We start from the raw sequence: 19,447 nt of genomic DNA, 5'->3' as shown, positions 1-19,447 counted from the left end.
GTTTCCTGCTTTCCTACCACGAAGCCATCGCTTACCTGCCTTCACTGTGGACTACTCCCTTCGGTCATCACTAGTGATTAAGACGGAGGATGACTTCCGAAATCTTGTATCTGATTCATGGAAATGCCTGTTTATTACTATGGAGTTTTATTCATCCTAATATCATCTTGTCAAGAGTGCAGTTTGTTTTGATGCTGTACAATAGGTGATCATGCAGCAGATGGCACGGCGATATCTTGCATTTGGCTAATAATTTTATACTTCACTGCTCGATGTCAGGAAAGAAGGTGCATATGGTTAGTTAAAAAATATTTACAGCCACAAATATTCCTCAGCACGAAAAGGAGCGCCCCGACATTACTCGCAGTGGTGTTTTCGGTAACTATGGTCGCAAATATATTGATACATATTAAAATGGCCTATCTCAAATTTATAGAGCGTATCTACGAACGCTCTGATGTGCATGCAGTCATTTTGGCGCGTTCTTAATGGTTTCATGTCTCAGACAAAACGCAGATTTTGCGCACGGAAACACTTCTGGTTAAATTGGCAGTTTTTGATCGAAAAGTGAAAAGAATATGGAACCACAAAAATTGTGTGCTGTATTCTACATAACGTTTTCGGTTAACAAGCATAAAATTGAAGTCTACACGTAGCACCAGTGGGAAAAAACAATCCGGAACCTCGAAGAAAGCCCGCTAACAAAAAGACATTTGGCGACGATGAAAGAAACTAATTTTTGTATATATATATGTTTTAATATTTTGTGCAGACACTGTGCAGTACATGAATGTTCACGAGCATTAAAAAGCGTTGCATAACATTTATGGTGTCTCTGTTAAAGCAGCTCTAAATACTCAGTTTCTACGCACATTTCTTTTTTGCACGCTTCAGTTATGAATATCAAAAAATATCTTCAAGAGACCTGGCTTTTAAGTTTACCGGAGAGCACATCAAGTTGCTGGTGCCGATTTGAAACCTGTATTATTCTTTCTGATAATTTTTTTGCTAACCGAAATTTCTTCGCTAACTCTTAATGTCATCATATCAACAACGAACACAAAACATAACGGCTTTCTGTTGTCCAGTACGCAATCTAATGTGCTGAACCATATTTAACTCACTGATATCATCGTCATCACCATCAGCCAGACTATGCGCACTGCTGGGCAAAGGACTCGCCCATGTCTCTCCAATTAACCCTGTCCTTCGCCACTTGCGGCAACCGTATTCCCGCAAATTTCTTAATCTCATCCGTCCACCTAACTTTACCAAGAAAATAACCCCTGCATAAATTTAGGGAAAGCACACTACCGAAAAGATTATGCAAAAAAACAAATATTTCGCCATTTTGATACGTTCTGCGGGTATTTTTGTATCATTGGCTGTGAAAAGAGTGAATCTCCTCGGAAGCAGCAAAGACCAATGGTAAACACGGGCACCTCAAATAGATTATCGTACGCACCTCAAAATGTAATCTGTGCAGTCAGCTCGCGTCAGTTTTGCTGGGTGCCGTCTGTAGCTGAACTTATGAAGGCGGAGTGCGAGCCATTTCTCTGAGTGTTCTGTTTTATAGCTTAAAACTCAGAAGGCATGTTGCAGCTCATGATAGAATCATCATCATTATAATCGGCCTGACTACGCCCACTGCAGGGCAAAGTTTTGGAAGCTGCGGCCACCGTATCCCCGGAAACATTGTAATCTCATACGCCAACCAAACTTTCTGCCGCCTCCTGCCTTGCTTGCCTTCTTTCGTAATCCACTCCGTTACCCTTAAGGACTAAGGACCAGCGGTTGTCTTGCTTTGCAGTAGCATGATTCAAATGTTTCTCGAACTTCGCTCTGATTGCTTTGTAAAACTGGGTATGAGCCGTGCGAATTGGCTAGCCATCTTGAAAGATTGGTTTGGTTCATGGGAGTTGAATGTACCAAAGCGACTCAGGCTATTGGAGACGCTGTAGTGAAGTACTCCGGAAATTTCGACCTAGTGCACTGCACGGGCTCGGGCCAGCCCGAAAGCCCGGGCCCGGACCGGCCCGCGGGCCGGGTCGGGCCGGGACATGATTTGTTTTGCCGGACCTGGGCCGGGCCCGGGCCTGAAGTAGCGGGCCCGGGCCGGGCTCGGGCTTAAAGCTGCGGGCCCGAGCCGGGCTTGGGTCCGTACAGAAACGGCTTGTGTCCGACTTTTCATTCACTATTGCAGAGTGAAGTACAGAACTACGGCATTGAAGCAGCGACACGGATGAGCTATGGGTTATAGTACGCGCCGAGAAAAAAACTAAGCTTTATTCATTGACTTATTTATTTCCCTATTTCCATGCCGCGGTGCAGAAAGAGTAAAATTCAACCGGCCTTAATTGGCCATTGATCGTTCTTAATCCCAAAACATACCTATATACTATTAGAAATGCATTTGGCAAGAACATATTAGTTTAGGACGCAATACTCAAGCCTTTTAGCTCGTCGTTTCTTCTGAAAGGCGACCAGTTCGGCTATGAGCTCAACCTGTGAGATCGTGTTCACTAAAAAAAATGTCATCGTACTGCTTGTTAGGCAGCTTTAATATTTATACTTCGCGGGCGGCAGAATATAACTAATTAAAATCATGGGGGAACGCAAAGTAGATTACTAGACGTGTATGCAGCCCTTTTTATTTAGCTCTCGGAACTTCCGAGTTTATCTTTGCCCACCTACACAAGATCTTTCTCCAAAAGACGGACCTGGTGAGCCCGACTCTTAATCACTTCATTCTGGGTTAAAAAGAACCAACTTTCTGGAAACCAAACTGCGGTTTCAGAACCTTTGTCGGCCAGTTCCTTATCGGTGTAGTAGCAGTCTACTTGCTCAAAGTGAGCAGTATACCTCAAGCGTTACTGTTAAACGGGCCGTGCCGGGCCCGGGCTGGGCCTCATTCCGGGATTCACGGGCCGGGCTGGGCTCGCTAGAGCAATAATTTAGCGGGCCCGGGCCGGGGCCGGGCCCGGGCTTGAAGCCGCGGGCCTGGGCCGGGCTCGGGCTTCATGTCTCGGGCCCGGGCCGGGCTCGGGCCTCAGATTGAGGCCCGTGCAGTGCTCTATTTCGACCAACTGGGGTTCTTCGACGTGCGCTGACATCGCACAGTACACGGGCTTCTAGAATTTCACCTCCATCGAAATTCGAACGCCGCGGCCGGGATCGAACCCGCGTCTTTCCGGCCGCCAGCGCAGCGACGTAGCCACTGAGCCACCGCGCCTTTTTTTTTCTGCTATATTAGATGTCAATAACGCCGAAAAGAAATAATTAAGCGCGCTTACGCTAAAAAACACCAGGTCACCATGCACCTGCATGATTCTACCTTCCAAAACATCAAAAGTCTGTGACACACACACATGTATCCAGAAAGGGGGGCCAGCTAGGCGGCTCTTCTAGGGCAGCATATACTCCCCGCACCAAAGCGCATTGTTCACAGAACAAGGATTTCCGCAACCGTGGTGATTCGGCGTGGCGGTCCATCATACGGCTCTTCCAGAGACTAAATAGTCCCACGAACATAAATACATCATACGGGAAAACACAGTTTTTCTCCCCAATCAAAAAACGAATAGTGTAGGGTGTGCTGTGAATGCCCTTCTTAATTTATCGTTGAAATATGTCCCAGGAGAACACAGCATCAATGCACAGAATAAAATAAGGGTCAATTATCTCTGGTACACTGCACATGCGGCGATTCATCGTCCATGGCGCGAGCATTGCCTTAGCATGAAGCCATGCCTTCACAGGCAGCGTTGATGTGTGCAGTTTAAGAAGAATATTTTTGCACCAAAAGAAATCCATACTCGCCCAACACCTTCTAAAATACGTGTGTCAAAGAAGTCCATAAAAGGTTGCCAATACAACGGTACAGGAAACAAATACTCTGTAAATTCCTGAGTTGTCTGCCTTATGGAAAGGCTATAGAGGTAGTCTTAAGAAAAGAGCGCAGTGAGGAAATTGAAGGTGTCAGCAACTTCCTTAAGGAATCCCCATAAATGCCCCTCACGTGTGTGTCCAGTCGGTGTGAACAGGAAATGCAAATAAGCACTAAGCCGCATATTAAGCACACCTACAAAAAGTTGGAGGTTTGCCGATTAAAAAAAAAACGCCAAACAAACTGATGCCCGAATAAGTGAACAAGGCCTATTTCACCACACTCTAGAGAAATAAATAAGTTATCACGACGCACGGGTTCCCATTGGGAACCCCATATGAAGGTAGCAAATATTCTCTACAGCACCTGCACTTTCTTCCTTGCATAGTGGAGAGCCTGCATCCCATACGCATGTTTTACAAATAAAAAAAATGTTGCACACCTGAGCCCGAGCAAACGCTGACACTTTCCCATCCATCCAAGCTTGGGTTTGTCGTCTCGTGGAGATGATGTGTGAATCCCAGAAGTCCCCACTGTTGCGAATTTGGGGAACAATAACCCCTAGGTAGTGAACGGTCCCGCAGCCCCAGCTTATGCCACCATAATGACTTGGCGTTGTACCCCAATGACCCAATCAAAACCCCTTAGATTTTCTAAATTAAGAGCCGCACCTGATGCCTCACAAAGCTGTTCAGTCAAATGTAATGCCTCAAGATCACTCGTTTTGACTGATCAAAAGAGGGCGACATCATCTGCATAGGCTAAAATATTAATTTCACCCCGCGCCATGCAGAAACCACGGACAGTTGTGCTGTCAATAATACAGAGGCAAAGGGGCTCAGAATATAAGGCAAACAAGGGCTATAATGCGAATAGATGATTTCAATAGAATAGCTCTGGTTAGCTCTTGGTTAACAATTAGCCTTGTATAGACCTCCTTATAGCACAGTTTTAAGTCCGTAGGCAAAACATCTCCAACATATGCATGCTCTAGGACCGCAAAACAAGAAATCTTGACGACCTTTATCAAACGCCTTCGCAAGTTAAGTCTGATCTAGAGCTACATGTCCGCTCTCATCTCATACTGTCTCCAATACTGAACATGCAATCTGAACATTGGTTTCAATGCTGCGGCCTCTGATATCGCTCACCTGATGCGTTCCTGTTAAGCGAGCAACAGCTAGCTGCAGACTATTGCAAAGAACCTTTGGAAAAAGTTTGTAATCTACATTACACAGAGAAATTGGACAAAATCCGTGAACTGTTTTCAACCAATTTGTATGTGTGCTTTTACGAATTAGTACAGTATGCCCCAAATAGAAATGGGGAACCAAAGCCCAACCTCGTAAGAAGCCTGGAAAACATCCATCAAGACAGAAGCCACGCAAGTGGAAAATGTCTTTAGAACTCGGCAGTAATTTCTTCTGGCACAGGAGATTTCTGAGCTCCAGGTCAGAAATAGCAGGTTTAATTTCTTTGAAAATGACAGGCCACTCCACTACATTACGCTGTTCATCTTCAAGTCGTGGAAAGACTTCGAATAAGCGACTGTAATCTCATCTCACATTTATGCCCGCACAATCCCGAAACAACTTCCGGTAATAGTCAAAGAAAGCATGAGTAATATCAGGACCACCGCTGTATGTGCAACCACCGTACTGAATTTCCAATATTTCTTTATCAGTAGCAGTCTGCCTTTCATCACTCGGGCCCCGTCGAGATGGTTGCTGATCCAGAAACCTACGGGACCGAGACCTCATCAAGGCCCCTTTGCATCTTTCGGTGTCAAACTACTGAAGGTCTGCTTTTTAGCAATCATATATTCGACGCAAGCACCTGGGCTTGTCCTCTCTATCTCATGTAGCTCATCGAAAGTACGGCCGAGCTCTAGAAGGTGGCGTCTCTTCAAAAACGCGATTCTTGCTGAGGCTTCAATAGCAATGTTTTGTTTCTTGTTTAAGTAAGTCCCATTTCCCCAAAACTGAGAGATCACCACGTGATCATGCGTCCTTCAAGCAAGCACATAAAGGACGTTTGAAGATTTCATATGAGAGCGAAAAGCTGTTCAGCTTCCACACCTCCCATCGAGGACAGAGTATGCGCCGACTAGACCTTCCTATCTGAAGACACACCATGCAGTGCTCACTGATGAATATGGGCCGCACGCAGTAACCAAAAACGCTGGCTGACATGCCTGCTAAAACGTAACTCCTGTCAAGCCGATCACTAGAAGGGCACTGAAAATGAATGAAATGAATGTTATGTCCCTTACCTTGCCCAACTTCCACCAGGTTGTATTCGCACGCCAAATCCGTAGTAAAGCAGCACTAGGGTCATAACGCGTACTTAACACTGCTCGGTCTTCATTCTAACAAACACAATTGAAAGCACCCAACAGCATAATTTTACGATCCGTGTTCAAAAGGTGGAATAGTCGCCGGAAAAATACGCTTCTATCACGCTGCTTTACAGGGGCATAAACACAAATAATTCGCCACTGCACACCCGAAATTGCAAGATCACAGAATGCGAGATCACAGCCAAGTCGCCCGTAATTATCTGTGTGATACGGCGCGGCAGTAATCTCCAGTGTGTTCTCCAGGTATATCACGCACACTCGTGATAAGCCTCTCGAGCGACTAACGATAACATTGAATTCTGAAAAATATGCTCGAGAGCAGCTTCACTCTCATCCGAGGACAGCTTCGTATCCTGGATGGCTGCCACAATCACACGATATTTCTTTAAAAGATGCCGTAACTGATATTGCCTTCGACAGTTACGTAAACCCGTAATGTTGAGGGTAGCGACCTGAAATTCTGCGGTGCCCGCCAATTTTGGTGTTGGTACTGAGGTGGCGTGTACTGAGGTGGCGTGCCTGAAAATCGGCGGCCTGTGGGGCAAACATCGCCCTTCATTTTGAGGTTACCCCTCCGAATGTCACCACACCAGGTGGTTTCTGCTCATCGCCATCGACACACACCCCATCATCGGCAGGACGCTTCAAAGCTGCGCTGTTGTCCACCGCCTCTTCTAAGACAGTCAAGGCGTCGGCCAATGAAGCCGAGTGGACGACATCGCACGCAAGGACCCTCACAGCCGACGGGGCACCGAACACACTAGAGGCTGACACTTGAGGCGACAAACTGCTGCACTCTGCGGACGAAGGGCCATCCCGGCGCAGAAGGCATGTCGCATATTCACTGGTTGTTGCTCCTGCACTGACTCTACAGAAGGGGTGTTCCGCTCACGCGATCGCTGGGAGACAGATGGCTCCTGAGCAGCAAGCACAGGAGTCAAAGTAGCAGGCCCAGGCAGATCCGGGTCCTGTGGCTTTGGGTCTGGAGACGTGGATTCCTGTTTGTCTGTACTTGCTCGCGGTCCATTGCCGTTAATCGGTGCAGAAGACTTTGGTTCATCTTCTGTTGCGAGCTCATGACTCAGTTGACTCGACGCTTCCACAACATCCGACACATCCATAATGTGTTCTGACACCACTCCATCCTAATGTGTCCAGTTTCCCTGCCGTAACCTGTCAGCATAACTCATAGCACAGTTGTCTACTGTGTGCCCAGAGCGTCGGCACTGGGTGCATCGAGGCGTACGACACTGACGCCGTACATGGCGTACGCGGCTACAACGAAGACACAGCAGAGGCCTGCCTGGGAACATAACTAATACTTGTTACCTGAAAACATGAAGCTTAAGCAGCTTTGGCTCCCGCGCTATATGGAGCACCGGAAGATTGTGGAAGCTTTGGAGCCTTTTGGAACTGTACAAACTATCGAACCAGAGAAGTGGCGGTGCCCCGGAATGGAGCACATGGAAACAGCCAACCGTGAAATCTTCTTGGCGCTTAAGGACATAGTGTCAGCAAGTACAATTCCTCACACGCTCATTAGGCTACTAGCGTAGCCGAAAGCGCAGCGTGTGAATCTGCAACACAATCTCGCGCTGTGCATTGCAAATCGTCTTCTTCATGAACTAATACTACTATGAAACTAACATTAGCTCTTTAAGCTATGTGCCAGTAGTGACAGAGAGAAGTGCGCTGCATTCGTTGGTGAGGATAACGTTGTGGCAGAAATACAGCACTACAGCCAGACGCTTTGGCTTGGACAACTTTTCTGAAGTAACGCGTCACTAAGCAGAGACAACCGGCATACAATGGGTAACTTGGCATTGATGATGAAAAAGTGGACGACGCCCGCAACTTGCTTCCTGAGTCAGTGAACACCACAATTGTGCTATTTACGTGGCGGTGGTTTCCCCCTGCAAAAAAGTGTACTTCCGCACAATCTTTCGTGTTTAGCGTAATTTTTTTTTAGTTCCTTCGAATATTTTACGGTAATTTCGATCATTCTAAGTGTAGACTTTTGACGAAGTATCAGTCTTGACGCAAATCTGTTAAAGTCTTTAAGGAAACTGACAGCTGCCATGCTGTTAAATAGCTTCAACAGTGCAGCTTTTGTAACAGCGCAGGCAAAAGGTGTTGAGCACATTTTATTCTCATCTTTGTTTTGAAGAAAAAAGAGGCCCTACAAAGTCAATGCCATTGACGAGGAAAGAGGGTTGCAGTTTATTAACGGTTCTCAGGCAACGGTGGCGTTTTGTAATGAAATGGTGCACCTCACATGTTGCGACAAACGAAACACCTCAGTATCAGTTTCTTCCCCGGCTGCCGCCGTCGCGGAACCCAATAGCTTTCTCGAATCAGCGTAAGAGAGGCAAGAGCGCCGGCCTGAAAAACCTTTGCGTGAGCTTGCTGGTTAATCAGAGTATGCAACAGAGAATCCCTCGGAAGCCGAATAGAACAACAGTCTGTATACGTTTCGTTTATTCTTGGTGCTCTTCCTAGGACTCGATACATGCCCTTTTTGTCGACCTTCAATCTCAGAGACCGTACGTATCCTGGAGGGAAAGTTTTGTGTTACAACAGAAGGCGGACTTTCACTGCATACTGGTGCTTTTGCTGGACGCCAGTCAAATACATCTCAGCATTCTCCCCTTCATGACAAAAAATTCTCTTACCTTCATGGTCAGTTTACTAAGCTGTGCATGTGTCTGAAAATGCCTGCTATAACGCGCAGTAGCCTCGTTAAAGAGCTTTAGTTCTCGATGCTTACTAGAGGTTTGTACTGGATCCTCGTTTGGATGGTATCTGCGACAGTAGCCAATTCTTGATGAAGCATGTGACAGTGTCCGACGACTATGAAAATTTGGCACGGCCAAGATTCCTTATCTCTTATCCATTGCGGAGCTTGCCAACATAATCTGGAATTCAATCTGGTGCACGGAGATGCCTCTTGTAGATAGATCAGCCGGGTTGTCCTTGCCAGGACAGAAGCGGCAGCGTGAAGGATTGGACAGGGTGTATCTCTTCAACTCTGTTGCCCACAAACGTCTGCACACTTGAGACTTCGCGAATCCAGCAGAGGACTAGGTTGAAGTCTGTGTAAAAGGCCATCCCTCTCAGGGGCAGCGCTTGTCTTCGACCGCAGCGAGTCTATGTCAACTTTTGCGCAACATCTATGTACCGCATAAATACGTGGCGGCACCTTCGGCACTCTGACTAGCATCTGCGAAAGGTGTGGCTCTGCTTGGCGGATAGGCCCTTATATAAAACGGACAGTTGAGCTGGTTGGTACATACCGCTAGGGAAAAAAACAGCGCTGAGACGAGGGACAAATAAAGAAGACAGCGCTGGTCTTGTGTTCTTTCTTTGTCCCTCGTCTCAGCGCTGTTTTTTTTTCCTAGCAGGCCCTTCTTCCGCATCTCCTAGATACATCGGAGGGCCTAAACCCCTGAATGTGATACCTTCACCTCATTGAAACCAAAGTCCACCGTATGCTTGGGCAAATTTCCTTCCCATTGAGCATTGGCTTTCTACATGTCTTCAATGAGAATTTCACCCGCACCAGAAGAGATGAGAGAGAGAGAGAGAAAAACTTTATTTACACAGGAACTCGGGGCACGCCCCAGGGTCCCCGCACGACCCACAGGATGATAGACCTTTACAGCGATTTGAAGTACGAAGCGCTTCGTGACTTGATGGTGCTCGATGAAGTGAATCATACTTCGGAGCTTAAATAAAAGTGGTCCCTCCGCACATACGAATACATCCCTAGAATCTTGCACATTCGTAGTGAAATACAGAGGTCAGTCTTTTCTGAGGGAGAGTTCTACTTAGACTCGGCGGTCACGAGAGGGTTGTTGCTAGCGGTGTTGCGATTGCCAGTGCAAGGGTGCTAAAAAATCTCCTTCTATTTCTTGTTGCACTCCTGAGGTGTCGACACTGGTTTCGGATAAACATAGAATCCCGGAGGCGTCTTGCTGCGTTCGCGTAGCGTTTCTCAGCACCTCGAGAGATAATGAGAGAGAAGGGTGAACGGAAAGGGAGGGAGGTTAACTAGGTGGCGCCCAGCAAGCTATCCTACACATAGACAGGGGAGAGAACAAAGGGAGATCCCTTTTCCACGCGTCTTTAGACCATTACTAACAGCCTACATAGGGCACACACAGACAGGTTACAACCTTAATCTCAGTCCTGAATCCTTCAAGGAGCAACACGTGCGATTAGTTTTTTGCTTGCAACAAGACCTTGAAGGCCCCTGTGTGGCCACTGTAAAAGGCCCCCTCCCTACTGAGGAATTGCTATTTGGGTTACTCAGTCATTTGGCAGAGGAATAGTGTATAGAGATAAGGGATGGAAGAATGCTTTCAACTAAAGAAAAAAATCCAGCAAGCAGTCATAGAAGCAGAAGTACAAAAATGGCAAGGCTTTCTCTAATCTACATCGAATCTTTTTTCACTTAGACTTCTTATTGCATAGAACGGGTGATGCTTGGCTTACACACATATTTTCTTTAGGTATGCAGCAGGTCTGAAATTCTTGTATGATATGGTCACAGTGCAAAAAATGATGGTGGTGTTAGAAAACTCGGAATACAGAGGAATGTCTTACAATCAGCTGCGAGACGTGAGGCCAGTGTTCCTCGAACTAAGTTCGTACACCTTTCATGTGTGGCTGATGCAGCAGCTGTTCTGGTTATACACCTTCGAGTGCAAGTTAGATACAGAGCACCAATAGCACTGTCTATACAAGTCGCAGCGTGCTCGACATTGCACTCGCTTCGCTTACATGCTCCCATCTTTCAGTTGTTAAAAAGTGGACAAAAGTGCTCAATAAGCTGAGTAGGCATCAGAAAGGCACTTCGACTTCGTATATAGCAGTAGAGTTCTTACAGAATAATATAACTTGTGTAAGTATGGAATGACCACAATTGAAAGGCCACATTTCTTTTCAACTAAAGTGGCTGTTTGGGCTTGTTGGTCAGTGATCATGGTTAAAGAATGAGGTGTGAAAAGACAAGGACAAACGAAAAGTGGACAGGACTGGCAGGTGTCCATTTCTTCGTTTGTTTTTGTCTTTTAGCGCTGCATTCTTTAACCGTGATCACATTTCTTTGTCCTTTACATTTTTTTTACCACGCTTCGGCTCGCAAATGTTAGAGCATACGTAAAAAAAATGAAGCCTGGCTGATAACCGCCAGAAATTTTGACCTGTCATATATACTCACGAACGCAACAGTGAGACAGGGGGAAAAAAAACAGCAGTACAACTTTTTTAGATTTTTGAGAGTAGTACTGCTTGTACTGCAGCTACTGCTAGGATAACATGTCTTGCCTCTGCAGCTCTGTTGCCTTCGTGCATATATTTTGTAAAAGAAATGTTTTTGTGACTTGTAGCCGGCATTCAACGTGCTGGTGTTTTGGCATCTGTTTTAACCTCTGTATGCAAAAGCCTTGCCAAAAATAGCTATCAGGGAATGCGTCCATTGGAAGAAAAGTGACATAGGATTGCGATCATTCCGTACATACACCAGTTACCTCATTCTTTGAAGAATGCTGGAGCCAGGTGCAAGGTTGTGAGGGCCTTTTGGCCCCTAATAAGCTTGAGCACCTTTGCCCAATCATTGACTAATGGAAGACAGGCATTAGTAAGTGAAAAAAGCACAATGTCAAGCACAGCTTAACAAATGTAAACTGTGCTCGTGGTGTTTTTCTCATTCCTTTGCTACATGATTGAAGATAAAGGTGCTATCAAAGTAAATCAAATTAAATGGAAGGCAGTATTAGTGAAAATTTTTGATTTCATAGCCTAATTTAGATTGCGCAAATTATATAGTGCACCAATAAATTTCGCACATTACGATTTGAAGGCAGGTGTACTTTGTCCAGGCCGGCTGTTTCATCAACCCAATATTAAGGAAGTAGAACTTGCACACCGAGCTGCCTCATCTCCACAATCTTGTGGGTCATTGTAACTTGTCCATCTGGACAGGGACAGATGGACCATTGTTCAAGGAAACGCGCGTTCTCTGGAAGCATAAAGATAAGACTTCCCGGGAGATTATGGAGGCCTTCCGCATAAGGAAGTCGGCAGATGTATGCGTGAGTTTGCCATCCTTGCTGCTGCTTGACGCCGAGGTTGATTATCTTCAAACAACACTAAACCATGATAACAGGTAGATTCGTCGTGATTTAACGTGTGTTCTTGCCTGTAACCTTTGTAACCGTGTTATGACTGTGCATGTAACCATAGGTTTTGTCTATATATTTTTTGTGCTTTTAATAAACTTTGTCAGTTGTTAGTGAGCACTTGTGTTCTTTTCACTCTGTCTCTGTCCCTGTCCCTGTGGTGCCACACCAATATGAATTCGTACCAACTCGCCCAATTTTCAACCCTTTTGAACTTTATTTCTTGTACAACGGGCTCTTTTCAATGTTTTAACAGTATTTCAAGTAATCCGGCCTTTTTAACTTCCCTTTTTGCGGTATGCGTTTGCCGCGCGCGGTCCGCTTCATGGTACGCAAGGGTGTCGTCGTGCCCGCCTGACTTCCAAGCAGCATTTGGGTTGTTACAGCCGTCGCCGAGTCATTCGAGAAGGTTGTGCCGTCTGCTCCGCTCGGAGCTGTGGCGTCAAGCGAGGTTCTACAAGGATCTTCTGAGGGCGCACTGCACTTCTACAGACAGGCCTGGAAAAAGGAGTACCTACGAGGAATGGAGCAGAATCGCCGACCAGACCACCGAATGGTTATGGAACTCTGTGCTTCCAACGCTTCCCAAAAGAGGGAGGGTTTGTGCCCAAGAAGGAAACGTTCTTTTTCTCCGGTCTTCTTCAGTTCCTGAGTGCCACCGCACGGTATTGCAGTTGGGGCCAAAGCACGTCTTTGAACCCCCCCTGAAGTCTGTAGAAAATCTGGCTGTGTCTCGGTCTGTGTCTCGTCTTGTTCCGGAGGAAAGTGTGCCACAGTGTCTGAAGGAGTATTTTCCAGTTGTAACCAAGCCACAAGGTAGGCCAAAAACTCCTGATCGGTTACGTTCGTTGGTGGCGTATTTCTCGACGAACGATTTAAGAGCCATGACCTCGGACAAAGAAGGTTTTTTTGTGGTTATCCCCAAAGGGCTGTTTTTTGAGAAGTCTGGCAAGGCGGTGGAAAAATGTTTCACTCGACTCTCTGTAAAACCCTCTTCTGTGAAGAAGAGGGCGCTGAAATTGCTTGGTGACCTCAACCTTGGACGTTTAGCCTCGGCCGTTAATGGGGCGCGAGAGAGTTAGCTCAGCGTTTTCTTTACTGCAAAAACGCATAAGCCGGAAGACCCCTTCCGGGTTATCGTTTCAGAACGCGATACTTGGCAGCATGAAGTGTCAGGCTTTCTACAGAGGCACCTGAAGTCGTTGGACATTGCGGATCCTTTCCTGATCCCCAGTTCTGGAACGGTATTTGAGTTTTTGAAGCGTAATAATCCGCGTCGTGGTTCAGCGTTGAGTATTAATTGAAGACTTATTTTACTCGCATCCGCATGTGCAACTTTTGAAATGTGTCAAGGATTGTATAACGCAACAGAACGATGAAGTTGCCTTTATTTCCAGGTGCGGGATTTCGGTCGATAGTTTCCTTGAGCTTCTGGCTGTTTATTTGAACTGTACTTTTATTGGCTGGAACAATGACGTGTACATTCAAAAGTCTGCTATCTGTATCGGTCAAGAGTTGCTCCGGTTCTGTGCGCTGTTGATAGGTGCCTGAAGCGTGATTTGGAAGGAATGGTGAGAAAAGTTTTCCGTTATGTTGACGATTTTATAGTTTTTGTGGACTGTCGTGACACCACCCGGCCAATGGTCGTTGTTTTGAAGGTGTTCAAAGAAAGAGGACGTGGCCTGAATTTTACGTGTGAAGCTCCCGAATATGGACGCATTCGGTTTTTGGACCTTTCCTTGTTTTTCGAGGGCAATCATCTGCGCTGGTCGTTATCACCAAGGTCAAAGAAACCCTTGCTGAATTTTTCTTCCGGCCATTCGAAGTTGATTAAGAATGTCATTGCGTTGAATGCTTTAAATTCGGCTTCCACAAAGTCCTGTTTCCATCGGATGGACAAAGCGTTCGCTGATCAGGTGGCCAGACTAAAAACGCGGGGTTCCCGGCCTCTATGCTGGCTTCGGTGTCGCGCCGGATCCTTACGGTACAGAAACAGACTGCAAAGGGAACTAGGTCGCATAAAGAGAGCGCACACGGAAGGAAAAAGCTCGCCTGCATCCCTTACATACATGGTGTGTCTCATAGCCTTAAAAAGGTGGCTCGCCGTTATGAGGTGGACTTGGTATTTTCAGCCAAGAATAAGGTAGGGCGGATATGTGCCGCCATTGAGAGGTGTGACGCACCGCCGGAGAGAAGGAACGCTTGTGGGGTGAACCACTCCAACCCATTTGTGGACTGTGCTTGCGGTGTGGTCTATTCCACTCCCCTAACATGCGGTCGACACTACACGGGGCAGACTGGACGCTGTCTAAATGTACGCCTCCAGGAGCACGCCAGGTCACTTGACGGGGGTTCGGGGACGCACCTGACTAAGCATGTAAAAAGCCACAAGTGTGCCCCATTGTTCAAGGAAACGCGCGTTCTCTGGAAGCATAAAGATAATACTTCCCGGGAGCTTATGGAGGCCTTCCGCATAAGGAAGTCGGCAGATGTATGCGTGAGTTTGCCATCCTTGCTGCTGCTTGACGCCGAGGTTGATTATCTCCAAAGAACACTAAACCACGATAACAGGTAGATTCGTCGTGATTTAACGTGTGTTCTTGCCTGTAACCTTTGTAACCGTGTTATGACTGAGCATGTAACCAGAGGTTTTGTCTATATATTTTTTGTGCTTTTAATAAACTTTGTCAGTTGTTGAGCACTTGTGTTGTTGTCACTGTCTCTGTCCCTGTCCCTGTGGTGCCACACCAATATGAATTCGTACCAACTCGCCCAATATTCAACCCTTTTGGACAGGGGAATTTTTCCAATCCTGCCTTTGTTTTTCGGCACCATGTCTAGCAGATGCAAGGCGCTGTCAACCTCCTGACCGCTCAGCTAAAAACAGTGTCATGCGCAATGCAAGCATCAACCTTCCTACATGATTACAATTGTAATTACGATTGCAATGAGGTTTCTGGCAGTAAATTCAGTTGTGAGTCATTGCTCATGCCGTATACTTCCTTAGCCCCTCATCTCTGGGTGCTATTCCTTCTTGATAGTCTTCCTGGTCGGAGCTTCTGTGATAGCCTGTTGACATACACGAGAGATGGCATCTGTGAATTTAGTGTGTTATTGGCTCTGACTGAGAAACATGCACTTTCCGGGACTACTACCTGCAGATGTGCCATATCTCTTTTCATAGCCACTGTTGTGCTGTAGTTGTGCTATCCACTTCCCTATTTTGTAATGGAAGATTTCTAGGCTGTAGCAGGCCAGACACGTATAACTCTAATGCATAGAGTGCTGTATACATTAGTTAAAATTCATCGTCATCAGCCTGAGTACACCCCCTACAGGGCAAAGGCCTCTCCCAGGTCTCTCCAATTAACCCTGTCCTCTGCCAATTGTGGCCACCGTATTCCCGCAAACTTCTTATCTCATCCGCCCACCTAATTTTCTGTCACCCCCCGCTGCATTTACATTCTCACGGAATCCACTCTGTTACCCTTAAGGACCAGCGGTCATCTTGCCTTCGCCTTGCATTCCCTGCCCGAGCCCATTTCTTCCTCCTGATTTCAAATAGGATGTCATTAACCCGCGTTTTTTCCCTCACCTACTCCGCCCGCTTTCGGTCTCTTAACGTTACACCTATCATTTTTCTTTCCATAGCTCGCCGTGTTGTCCTTGAATTAAGCTGAACCCTCATTGTTAGCCTCCACATTTCTCCCCATAGGTGAGTACTAGTAAGATACAACAGTGTTAGACTTTTCTCTTGGGGGATATTGGCAAACTGCCTTTCACGATCTGAGAGAACCTGCCGTATGCGCTCCACCCCATTCTTATTTTTCTAGTTATTTCCCTCTCATGATCCGGATCAGCGGTCACTACCTGCCCTAAGTATACATATCCTCTTACTACTTCTAGCACCTCGCTGCCAATTGCGAACTGCTGTTCCCTTGCTACACTGTTGAACATTACTTTGGTTTTCTGCATGTTCATTTCTAGCCCCACAATTCTGCTCTGCCTGTCTAACTCATTCATCATGCTTTTCAGTTCATATCCTGAGTGGCTTAGCCAGGCAATATCATCAGGAAATCGCAAATTACTTAGGTATTCTCCAGTAACTCTTATCCCCAACTGTTCCCATTTCAGGCCCAGGAACACCTCGTGTAAACAGGCGGTGAATAGCATTGGTGAGATCGTGTCTCCCTGCCTGTCACCTTGCCTTATTGGAATTTTATTGCTGACCTTATGGAGAACTATGGTAGCTGTGCAGTCGTTATAAATATCTTTCAATATTTTCACATAACACTCTTCTACACCCTGATTCCACAATGCCTGCATGACAGCTGTGGTTCCACCGAGTCAAATGCTGTCTGGTAGTCAATGAAGGCTATATATTGGGGTTGGTTATATTCTTCCCATTTCTCTATCACCTGATTGATTGCATGAATGCTGTCTCTTGTTGAGTATCCTTTACTAAAGCCTGCCTGATGATTTGGTTGATCGAATTCGAAGGTTGTCCTAAGTCCATTAGCGATTACCTTAGTAAATACCTTGTAGGCAATGGATTGTAAGCTGATCGGTCTGTAAATCTTCAAGTCCTTGACGTCTTCTTTCTTATGAATTAAAATAATGTTCGCATTCTTCCAAGCTCCTGATACGCTCGTAGTCATGAGGCAAACGTATATAGGGTGGCTAGTTTTTCTAGCATAATCTCTTCTCCATCCTTCAACAAATCTGCTGTTACCTGATCCTCACCAGCTGCATTGCTCCTGAGGCTTTCTTTACTTCCTCCCTCGTTACTGGCGGGATGTGCCATTGCTGTGCTCTACTGCCTCTCTCTGTAACGTTCTGATTACCTTCACTACTGTAGAGATTTGTGTAGAACTCTTCGGCTACTTTTACTATCTTATCCATATTGCTTATGACATTGCCTTCTTTGTCTTTTAGCTCATACATTTGGTTTTTACCTGTGATTAGTTGTCTCTTCACTGATTTTAGGCTACCTCCATGCTTTAGAGCATGCTAGGTTTTCTCCATGTTAAACTTCCTTATGTTGGCTTCCTTGCACTTATAAATAACTTCGATAGCTCTCCTAGCTCTATTCTATCTCTGAAGTTAGACGTCATCACGCTTTGGCGTTTCTTCATCAGATCTTTCGTCTCCTGAGATAGCTTGCAGGTATCCTCTCGTATGATCTGACCGAATACTTCTGCAGCACGCTCCAATGAATTTAAACATGTATTTAAAGATAAAAGCTAAGGTGGGAGATTGAACTTTGAGATTTGGACTTGAACTCGGGAGTTATGCCGCTGCTACAGAGAATACTTCATCGCCGTAGAGATATTTCATCACCTCGCACCAAGCTGCTGTGGCGCCACTGTCACAGTTGATAATTTTGCTGGGAAGCTGTTGTAGCACTCACACAGTTTTGAAAAGGTGGTATTCGTTGTTTTTTTGCTATTGGCCACAGTGATGATATGCTTGCTGCAGCGTTTTGTGGCGAGCCTTCTTTTTTTCAGTGAAATAAGTTGTACATTTCATGTTGAGTATTCTTTCAGCGATTAAATTGCTTTGATTTTATTCCTTAGTGTATAGTTGCAAGTGCTCCATGTCTGAGTGCTAATTTCTACTACTGAAAAGCCTACAAAATCTTGATAGATGTTCACACTGTTCTAGGGACTCTGTGGCTATTGGAAATGCCCATTTAGCTGCATTCAAGCGCCACTGAGTTGATAGCCATTTGAAAGCCTTCAATATGCCTGTGTGACACGGTTATTAGATTTTGTGCAGGTTTGATGCTGAGCAGCCTGCGTGCTTGAGTCGGGTTTTCCAGTGACGGGGCCGTGAACCCCGTCAAGCCCAGCTAGAGGCTTTTTGTTCACGGTCCTCAGCATCTGTAATGTTGATGTTGGAATAAAAATGATGAATGATGAATGAATTTCAAACCTGAAACTTTTGGAAATCATCATTAGTTCATTAATGGAAGAAATACTTGTGCCCTTTTCTGGAATTTCCAGAAAACAGATTAACTGAATTTTTTTTTGCATATACTGCTACCTTTTTGCAGGTGCTGCATAGTGAGAACTTGTATCAAGACGCCAACCTGCTGGACTTGGAGAAACTGAAGAAATTGCTTAGCCACTGTGTGGCACCCATCATGAGGGATGTGGCATTAATAAAGCCAGTTAATGTGACCTTATCTATTTCCTTTTGCAAGCATGCTACACACATGAGAGGCATCCCACGAACCACCATTTCTGCAAAGCTTGTTATCTCACAACATGCATGCTGAATGAAGCAATGACAGAATGATGAGGAGGCCTTAAGGCAGGGCATTAGCGTAACGTGTAGAGCAGTGATGGAGCCTTGTAGCCATGCAAGGTATTATCGGTATAATGATGGTAACTCCAGTTGACTCTGTCTAGTGCTCTGTGAGCGAGTCTCGGCTCTTGCACATTCTTGGACTCACCCTTGGCTCTCGGACATTCTGGAAACCTCACCCGGCTTGCGCATATTACGCGAGGATGTCTCGTGTTGTGCGAGCCTTGGGCGGCTTGCGCACTTTATCTCGCGTTTGCGAGCCTTGCTCGGCTTGCGCAAATTATGTGTGGGTGTCTCGCATTCTGCGACCTCACTCAATCGTCGCATTTTGCGTGGCAATAAACACGCAAAGACAGCCACGCAGAATCCACGCTCAATATTTTCAATAGGGCAGCCTTAACTTGTTTCAATACATAGCTAGTTTGGCAAAACAGCCAAACGAGTGAGCGTAAAAATATAACGTTCCGATAAATGCGTTACAATTTTTTCCTTACGAACGCAAAAATAGCATAAAATACACTTCAATCAGTGTACTGAGACTGAGTACGCACCAGGAAAGGTCACGATTCCAGCCGGTGAAAACGACTTGCAGTCCTAACTCGTACTGACAGGTCCACTTCGCCGAGTAGTAAAAGCAAGCAAACTGTTTTTCTTCAGCTCCATCAAGGAAAGAAATGTTCAACAATCTCGCCAGTAATAATAAGCAAATAA

The sequence above is a fragment of the Amblyomma mixtum genome, unplaced genomic scaffold (assembly GCF_055824585.1).
Source record: "Amblyomma mixtum isolate Tamu unplaced genomic scaffold, ASM5582458v1 scaffold_18, whole genome shotgun sequence".
In the NCBI taxonomy this organism is placed as follows: Eukaryota; Metazoa; Arthropoda; class Arachnida; order Ixodida; family Ixodidae; genus Amblyomma; species Amblyomma mixtum.
Note: the sequence above shows the minus strand (reverse complement) of the source record.